At 45.5% G+C, this 9,359-nt stretch overlaps 1 long non-coding RNA gene across 1 annotated transcript; it reads left to right on the forward strand.

The window, feature by feature from the left end:
- The first annotated feature begins 1,485 nt into the window (after window positions 1-1,485).
- LOC128852900 (uncharacterized) lies at window positions 1,486-9,089 on the forward strand. Its single transcript, XR_008451015.1, has 3 exons — window positions 1,486-1,563; window positions 3,408-3,630; window positions 6,557-9,089. It is a non-coding gene; the product is annotated as an uncharacterized LOC128852900 (long non-coding RNA).
- The last annotated feature ends 270 nt before the right edge of the window (window positions 9,090-9,359 follow it).

Here is a 9,359-nt window from a genome sequence, read left to right on the forward strand (position 1 = left end):
GCTAACTTGATGTGTTGATCCTTCTGGTTGCTTTCATTTGACTTTGCCTGATACAACTTCTGAGTTTTTATCAGGTCTTTTTCTATTGTTTTCTTCCTGATTGACACACTCGGGTTATTCTAAAACCTTGGATCAAGTAAGGTAGCTAAGATGTAGTAAGCGGATTCTTTCATGTTGGAAATTCATTGTCAGATTTGCTACATAAAACATCCCCTCATTTCACAGAAGAAATAACACCATCTCTTTCAACATCTTGTTTTAGGCTTCTCAGTGTATTTCCCGGAAGACTGATGGACAAGATAATTTGACTGACACCAACCCAGTTTTTCCTGGCATCCCTTGTACATGCAGAGTCTGACAGCTGCCTTCCATACCCCTCTGCCTCTGGAGCTCCAGTAAACGCTTCTTCTGGGCCCATCTCTTCTGTGTGTCTCAGCGGTGGTGGCCAAAGCCCGCGGAGCTGGCGTGCCCTGTCTGAAAGCGTGAGCTTTATCTTGCATCATACGGCCGTGGCTGAGGTATCAGAGGTACACAGGATCTCCATGGATGACACATCTCTACGTGTCATCTCTCTGTGCTGATTGCAGACATGTTTTCCAGTGGGCTAGGTGGTAAAAGAACCAAAGTGCCTTATTTTTATGTTTTTTGTAGCACTTTTGAGAGTCTCTGTCTCCACTGTGGGCTTGTGAGCCAAATTCTGATCACATGAGACTCGAATGCACAGAAAAGTCAGTATCATTATGAGGACAGGACTAGCTCCTGTGATGAAGAGCGAGCTACAGTTTCCCATCGGTTCCTTCGGCAGTGCCAGGCCTGTGTGCAGGTAGTTCAGGAGTTCACTCGTTTTGTTTAGTCTTGCCGAAGTCACTTATTTAATACTGGAAAGCTTTCCAGAACTCTGGGGAAATACGGTCAGATCCAGTTGTGTAATATTGGATTTATGGTCAAACCATAACCCAAACTCCAACCTAGTTGCTGGTTGGAGAAGCTGGGTTTAATTTTTAAGTTAAAAAAATATTAATGATATTTACTTGTATTTTTTTCCAATATCCACACTTTGTGATTTCAGCTGAGCTGAGAAGGGGAAAGGAGAAAAGGAAGTGTGTGTGGGAGCCCTCTCTGGCAATGTTTTGTCCAGCTCAAACTAAGAATTGGAAATCCTATGAGAGAAAAAAATGGAAAGCAAATTTTCTTGAGTGATTTGCATCTGGATTTTCAAGGCAGCAAGCTGTGGGTAAGAGCTTTGCTTGCAGTCACCTGTTTATCTGAGCTGAGGGGGAGCGCTACGCCAATATAAAGGGGTTTGTTTGCAGATGCAGAAGTTTGCTCTGGGAGTTCATTTCTGAAGTTCTTGATTTCCTAGTAAATCACCTTCTCCCTTGCACTAAGGCAGGAGGCAATCACATCTGCGGCGCTTACAGGTGTTTATTTTGCCTGTTTGAAAGCCCATTGTTGTCTTTTTTTAATCTACTTCCAAAGCAGGTGCATTAAGGAGAGGGTCGGGAGATGGTGACCGTGCTTCACAAAAGAAACTGTCAGGTGGAGTTGCAGGAATTCATTGAGGTCAGTGCTGATGAGGAATCGATGGAGTAGTTTGAACTGATTTCTTGGTATGTTTTTTCCAGTGTTCTAATGAAATTCCCGTCCCCATTTTCTCAATGTTAATACATCCTCTCAGTCATTGTGTGTGTGCTCTCTGGCTTTCTTTTCATCAGGACACTGTTAATCTTACTTCTCCCCTCATCTAGCAGGTTTCAAATCTATGTAATGAGGCAATTCATCAAGCTTTTTGCCTTTGACACAACTTTTTTCCGGTGTACACCTGTATCACTGTAGATTGACAAATTGAGGAAAGGCAACTGAAAGAGGAAAAAAATTGCCATAGCAAAAGTTCTTTTCCCGAGCTTTTCCCCTCAAGACTGCATGTTTTTGGGACAAGGACGTTATAATTAAATGAATTGAACAGAGAAAGTCCCCAGTACACGAGGTTTACATTAGAAAACTCAGGTGTTTGGGTATCACCCTGCTACAAGGTGCACCTTCTCTCATTTGCAGCACTCTTAGCCTTGTAGACAACTTCTCTCACACTCCCTTCGCAGTGCCAAGGGTTGCAAGTCTCATTATTAGATGTTACGAAGTTTCTGCACTTCTCCAGCCTGTGACAGTCTTTGTGTTGTTTCTTCTCTGTGTTGGGATCAGTCCGGTGTGTCTGTGAGCTAACGACTTGCATGCAGCGCTGCTCTGCTTTTCTCCCCACTCCCCAGTGCAATTTTACCACTTGGGGGAACTGATGCTTCTTTAATGAGAGAGTGGTAAGCAGGGCAGTGGTGGAGCCTCCATTCCTGGAGGGGTTCAGAAAGCCTGTAGACGAGGCACTTCATGGCACGGTGGGGTTAGGCTGACGGCTGGACCTGATCTTAGAGGTCTTTTCCAACCTCAATGATTCCATGATTCTGCTTCAGAAGTTAGGCTACATAGTGGCAGGTGGGACAGACTTTTCTATCCATAACTTCTCAGCGTAAAGATTCCACAGTGAAGCTTGGGATTAAGTTTTGCTGCTGAAAATGTGCCTGAAGCAGTAACTGGAATTTCCCATCTTGTACCGAAGGATGCAGTGGTGTCACTGGCGCGGGTCACTTGCTGGAGTTGTGCAGTCTGAGACTGCAAAGCGGTCTCCTTACTGCAATCCTGCAAGGCAGAAGAGTGAAAAACATTGTTCATTTGGGCTTTTTGGGCTGTTGCTTTTAGTTCTGAGGCATTGGATGCGAAGGATACTTGTTAATGAAGAAACGTTGATAAATGGTGTGAGACAAAGCATGAAGCCTTTTTCCTTGGTTATTCATCTTAATGCAGAAAGCCATCAGGATGCGGGGTGCCCAGGGAAGAAGGCAGCCTGCTCTGCTCCTGAAGAGTCCGTGGGTATTCACCAAATGCGGAAACACTCCCTGTGTGGAAGTGTTCTCTGCATTAGTCGTCAGCACGTGCAGCGTTTGCACAGTCAGGCCATCGGCAGAGGATCTCAACTGGAGATTTGGGGGAGAGCCACTCTCTTTACGCTGACTCTGTGAGATGAGTGTTAACTTCCTCTGAATTCAGATTAAACGTTAACAGTAATCTGATTTGTAATAATGTGTTGACCTCAGTCTCACATTGATTTATGGTTTGTTTTTCACTCCCGCACGTTGGCTCAGTGATGACAACACAGCTGTATTTCTCATTCGGTTGACTCACTGACTCCTTCCCACCACAGCAGCGGTTTCCAGGGAGGGTTCTTTAGCGTCGAAGGTCGGGCAGGTTTGGGTACTTTCAGACTAGCACGGATGAAGATTTTGATGGGAATTAGTTTAGGAAAGAAGACAGCAGAATGCAGAATTGAAACACGCTGAGTATGTGATGTTCTTTTGCAGGACTCGGAAATTGTGGGACACAACACGAAGGATTACTGGTGCTTTCTGAAGGAAAAGCTGCGCAGGGGCTGGGCAGTGAAAGTCCTTCGGTGCAGAGACCCCCCACCCGGCTGGAAATGACTCTTCCTGCAGGTGCAGCGGCTCTGCCTGGCTGCGGCTCTGCCCGGCCCAGTAAAGCTGCCCCCGATCTGCTGAGAGGCTCCCAGCGCCGTCCCAGTCCCGGGTCAGTGCTCTTTTGGTATCTCTGTACGGCCTGAGCTGTGCTGTGCAGCCACACTTGCGGTGATCCAACTGTCAGGGCTGATGCTGAGTTAGGGACAAGGGATCAGCTCTTGCACACGAAGCCCAGAGGCTCATTTCTACCTTTGTGGCTATGACTGACTCGCATGAACCTGACTGAGTTACTTATGCTCTGCCTGGAGAAACCAGTCTGATCCTATCTAGGTTAAAATGGCCTTTCTTCTTTTCAAATGGATATTGTTTGCCATATTTCCAGGTTTGGTCACTCTTGCAGCACGTAATTTATGCAGTTCACAGCGATTCCTTTCTTCAGTTGATGAATCAGAATTTTCTAAAAAACCCTTCACGAGGTTGAATGAAAATTCTGACTTAAACAAGGTATTTCTCCTTTGTTTTCATAGGGTTTGAAATGGTTTTTTTTTTATTTTTATTATAGTTGAACTACAACCTATAATAGTATGATTTATTTGTAGGATTTTTTTTTTTTATTTTTTATTTTTTTTTTTAGGATTTATCCCCCCCAGTAAAAATAATTCAGTGAAATAGGATTGTTTTTCTGCATCACTGTCATTTTGTAATGCTGTGGGCTAGTCGCTTCCATCACAAGTTCCTCCTTGTGCCAAGTCAGGTAATATGCCACAGCCAAGGAATATCATAGAACCGTGGAATGGTTTGGGTTGGAAGGGACCTCAAAGCCCATCCAGTGCCACCCCCTGCCATGGGCAGGGACCCCTCCCACTGGCTCAGGGGCTCCAAGCCCCATCCAGCCTGGCCTGGAACCCCTCCAGGGATGGGGCAGCCACCGCTGCTCTGGGCACCCTGGGCCAGGGCCTCCCCACCCTCAGCGTGAAGAATTTCTTCCTAATGTCTAGTCTAAATCTTTCTCTTTCCAATTTACAGTCATTCCCTCTCCTCCTCTCCCTGTCCTCCCTGATCCGGAGCCCCTCCCCAGCTTTCCTGGAGCCCCTTTCATTCCTGGAAGCTGCTCTGAGGTCTCCCCGCAGCCTTCTCTTCTCCAGGCTGAACAACCCCAACCCTCTCAGCCTGTCCTCATAGCAGAGGTGCTCCAGCCCTTGCATCATCTTCATGGCCTTCTCTGGACCCGTTTCAACAGTTCTATGTCCTTCTTATGTTGGACATTCCAGAAGTGAACACAGGACTCTATGTAGGGTCTCACAAGAGTGGAGTAGAGACTCCCCTCACTCACCCGTGAATTAAGCTGAGGGAGCCTTAATTTACCAATAGCTGCAGCATGTGTCATATTCCTTGAAATATTGATGATTGCATAGATCTTCAGAGGGGTGTTCAGCGTTAACACTAAAGGACACTGAAGAAGAGCATAACGTTGTGATGGACAATAAAGGCAAAGTGCGTGGCACTCTCTGCCCATGCCTTAATTTCACAAATCCTTGTCTGGAGACCTTTCTAGATCTAAATTTCTAGAGGATGACTGGGATTTTAGCTGACTGACTTCTGTGAGACTTTAATGGGAAATCTGCAGTTCAAAACACCGTGCAACGTTTGGGAAAGTTCCTCATTATGTCCAGACCGGTGTTATTTTAAATCTGTCCTTGGCAATGGCAAATGATGTTATTAATATTCAGTTGTTGCAGGATAGATTCAATCATGAGGGAGTGGGGGATGTTCCTCGCACAATTCTTGGTTGTTAAGGAAGTAATAAACCTCCCTTGTCTCTGATTTTATAGCGGACAATAACCATTAACTGATCAACAGAGGAGATGTCAGGTGTGGAATCAATGCTGATAGGAGAATATTTCATCTGTTTACATTTACGAAGGATCACTGATAAAACCTTTGATCCCATTAAGGATATAAACTCTTCCCGTATAGTCGATGACAAGTCTGATGAGCTCGCTGAGCTCCACCAGCCTCGCTGTGCTTAGTGAGCGCTCAGCTAAAAAGGGATCAAATTGACTCGTGGTTTTCAAGATTCCCAGGAAATTACCGTCATAAGGTGACCCAGTTTTTTGATTAGTGTCACGGAAAGACAGGTCTCACTGAGAAATAAACGTAATAATGTCAACCATGTGCTTAAGTTCTCCTCTCCGTTATACATATTCGCTTTCAAATTGTTTTGTCATTTTAGCATAAACTGTATCACTTGCTTTCATCTGAGAAACACAGGCTTAGCATAGTTCTGTGCAGAAATCAAAGATGAGCATGGAAAAAAGGCCCCTCTTTGCCTATTGAATCATTGATCAGACAAGCACAGCAGATATTTGCATGGATCCTTGGTAGTTAGGTCTCAGTAGCTGCCTTAGGTAATTGTTGGAAGGGAAAGAAGAAAAGAGCAGCAAACTCGGATACTTCATCCATCTACTTTTTGCAGACCTTACAGGTTGCCGTCTCACATCCATCCTTCTTCAAGCACAAGGGCATCACCAGTTGATATCGTTACAGATACCTGGATCCTTTTGGAACCATCTGGTTTAAACCAGGAACAAGAAATCACGCAATGAACTGCCTTCCCTTGTTAACAGGCAGGCCTGTTGAGAGGCAGTCGGCTGCCTGGGCTACGAGGAGATGGAGGAAGGGAAGGAGAAGCACAGCCAAGGTTCAGGAGGGCCATCAAATCTGAATTGCAGGGGCACTGATTTCACTGTGTTATTCTCTCCTCAGAAAACCCTTTGGCTGAGCTGTAAAATACAGATGTGAGTACTGTGAACTCTACAAAATTCAGGCAGCCTTCACAGTGACCAGGCTGTTGTCAGTCACCGGCCGTTGGTTGGAACCAGACTGTTCCCACCTTCTTATGTCTCGGGGGGTCTTCAGGCCCGTTTGGTTGTTGGGATGCGACCATCCCTACCCTGATTTCTTACCCCACATCTGTGACATTTTTCAGTCATCTCTTCCAGCTCTCTTTTCTCTGCTCTTGTTGCCCTGTACAGGTGCAGAACACTTCCTGTGCTGCAGCACAACGAAAGGGTGTGAGGAAAACTGCCTCTGCAAGGAGAACATCAGCCCTTCTCCGTTCCCCCTGACCATTCCGTGTGCTCCGCTCAGGACTCGTGAGGCTCAGTGGAGATGTGCCGGTGAGTACAGCCAAGTAAGGGGAAGGAGATTTGCCTTAGTAAGTGCTGGGTGGGAAAGTCATCCTTGGCTCCTCAGCTGGCAATGGTCACAAACAGCTTCACTGCAAAACCAGAAGGAACACAATTGTATATTTTTCCGTTAAGAAGACTTAGAAGTCAGATGAGTTGGAAAAAAGGGAAAGGAAAGCTCTGTAGATTTGGTAAGTGAAAACAAAAGGAGGGGATAGAGTAATGTAGAATCACAGCTCTTCCTCAGTGTGGCAGCAGCATCTGTTCAAAAATGCAGGACACTTAGAACTGGTGAGGAGCTCCAAAACGCTGGCTGAGCTGCACAGCTGGGCTGTACCAGCGAGGTGATGGCTTCAGTCTGCTGGGATAAAGTCTCCCAGTAGGTGCTGAAGCACCAGTGCTGATGGACCCAGTTTCTTGCCCTTCTCCCTTTCCCCTGCTCTTTCTCCAGTGCTTGCCAGTTATGTCAAAACTCACGCTCGGTCCTCTGAGGCCCCCGTTGGTTTTGACCAGTGTTACAAACCACCTGGTGATGGTCATTAGATGATAGCAGTCACCATTGGAGGTGAACACAAGGTGAGATAAAAACTGAACAAAACCACAGCATTGTTCTTTTTAAACTGCAAATTCAAGCCCAAGGTGTGAACATCATAACCTTCAACTAATAAATGTGCAGACAAATCTTTCGGATGCGCTGCAAGAGCTTTTTTGAAGACATAACCACAAGCCACGTGAGTCAGATGTAGTGATTGCTCAGGTGTGGGCTGCCCCGGCTCTGTGTCTGTTCAAAACCAAAGCAGAGCGTTGCGTGAAGAGCACTGTTCTTTTTTTCACTGCCCAACTTTTCTTTCTGAGGCTCTCCCGGTGTCTCGGCTCACAGGACAGTATGGCCAAAAGGACTTTCCCTTCTTCCTATGGCTTCTGCTTTTGGTGGAGATCTCTTTTTCTCTCATAGAAATTAAGCTGCTCATTTCTGCATGACGTGATTTGGGTGGCAGAGGTCAGGATGGGGAGGAAGGAAGGAATATAACCAAAGGAAATAACCCCCTTTCCTAATACTCGTGAGGCTCTGAGGCTCAGCTACCACTGGCGTGAAGCATCTCAGCTGGGTGAGCTGCCTACATTGCTGTCTTAAGTAAACAGCAGAATAGCCAAGCAGAAATCATTCCCCAGATGTTACAAAGCGCTCTAAAATCTGTTTGAAACTATCTAAATACTTCACACTTCTTATAAATTCATATCTTGATCCCAGAAGAGGATCCAGTGCGCTCACCACGGACTGATAAGCATTTAGAACAGTTAAATTACTCAGAAATATTTAACTATCGTACAAATACGTGTGAAGCGTCGGCACTCCCCAGCATAAACCCAATGCAAAGGTCTCTGCCTATTTCATGGTGTTTTGATTCACCTGTTTAATAGGGAGGGTTATTTTTTAACCTCTCCCATTCCAAACAGGACTTCAGTTTTTAGTGTAACAGAGTGGAGGAAAAGAAATCTTAACGTGGGGGCATGCGGTCACCTGCACAGTGAGAGGGATTGAAAAGGGAAATGGATCGTCTGCCTTCTGGATCCGTTTGTCTTCAGTTCTTGTTTGAATTCCTCTTAAATCAGTTTCTGCATGGCAGTAATACTCGGGAATGCTGCAGAGTGGGATCGGAACCGACCTCCTTTTGCAGCAGGGAGAGATTCTTGAAACTGTTATTCCTTAAGTCATGTCTTTTCCCTTCCTTTCGCCTTTCCTGTTGTGCTCTGCCTTCTGACGAGTGCGACATCGACAGGAAGAGGGAAGGAGCCAGGTTTGTCTCTCGGCTGCTGGTGTGCTTCGTGCATCTGTGAAGAGGCAGAGCCACAGCATAAAGCTGACGGAAAGCCGTGGAGGTACCTCTCTGAAAAATGTAATGGACTGTGCTGAAGCCTAACTTTGACTGATGTGAGGTTTGGGACTTTATCCAGGTAAGAATTCATGCAGCAGTGAGCACAGATAAGGCAGATGACCCAGAGTAGGGCCAAACTGTTTACCAGCAGATGTGTTTTTGAAAATCTTCCTTAACTGGTCATGGCAGCGGAAAATACCCTGCTGTTAAACGCATCTGCAATCCACTGCGCTCCCAATCCACCTACAAAAATTCTGACCTTTAAAGAAATGATGGAGAAGCTGGTGATTTTTTCCATGGCATTGAAGCTCAGTCTATTTTAGGCTCCAAGGCAATTGCAGCCCTTTTTGCTCCCTATTTCACATCACTTTTAAGTCTTGTTCTGGCCACTATGAACCCTTCAGCACTTCTCCCTGTGCAATCACTCGAGTCAAGATCTGTGATTTGTGATTTGCAGATGACATGTACATTTCTTGGCTGATGGCTGCTAAAGCAGTTTGCAAACCTAAGGCAATAAACTGCAGGGATGCAGTTGGAGCTCGCTATCGCTATGCTAAATTGCCATTCTCATGCAAATGAATAACAAGTTTCTCATTATTAAGCCTGAAAATAAACTGTTGTATGTTGCCGATGTTGTGAATTTCTGCATTAATATTTTAATGCAATCATTTTGTCAACTTCCATTATTTCCCTTCTGTAGAAGGGAGTATCGCTTTTAACCAGGCTGTGCATCAGAAGCAGGGATGTGTCGTGCTGTATAGGGACAAAAAGAA

The sequence above is a fragment of the Cuculus canorus genome, chromosome 8 (assembly GCF_017976375.1).
Source record: "Cuculus canorus isolate bCucCan1 chromosome 8, bCucCan1.pri, whole genome shotgun sequence".
In the NCBI taxonomy this organism is placed as follows: domain Eukaryota; kingdom Metazoa; phylum Chordata; class Aves; order Cuculiformes; family Cuculidae; genus Cuculus; species Cuculus canorus.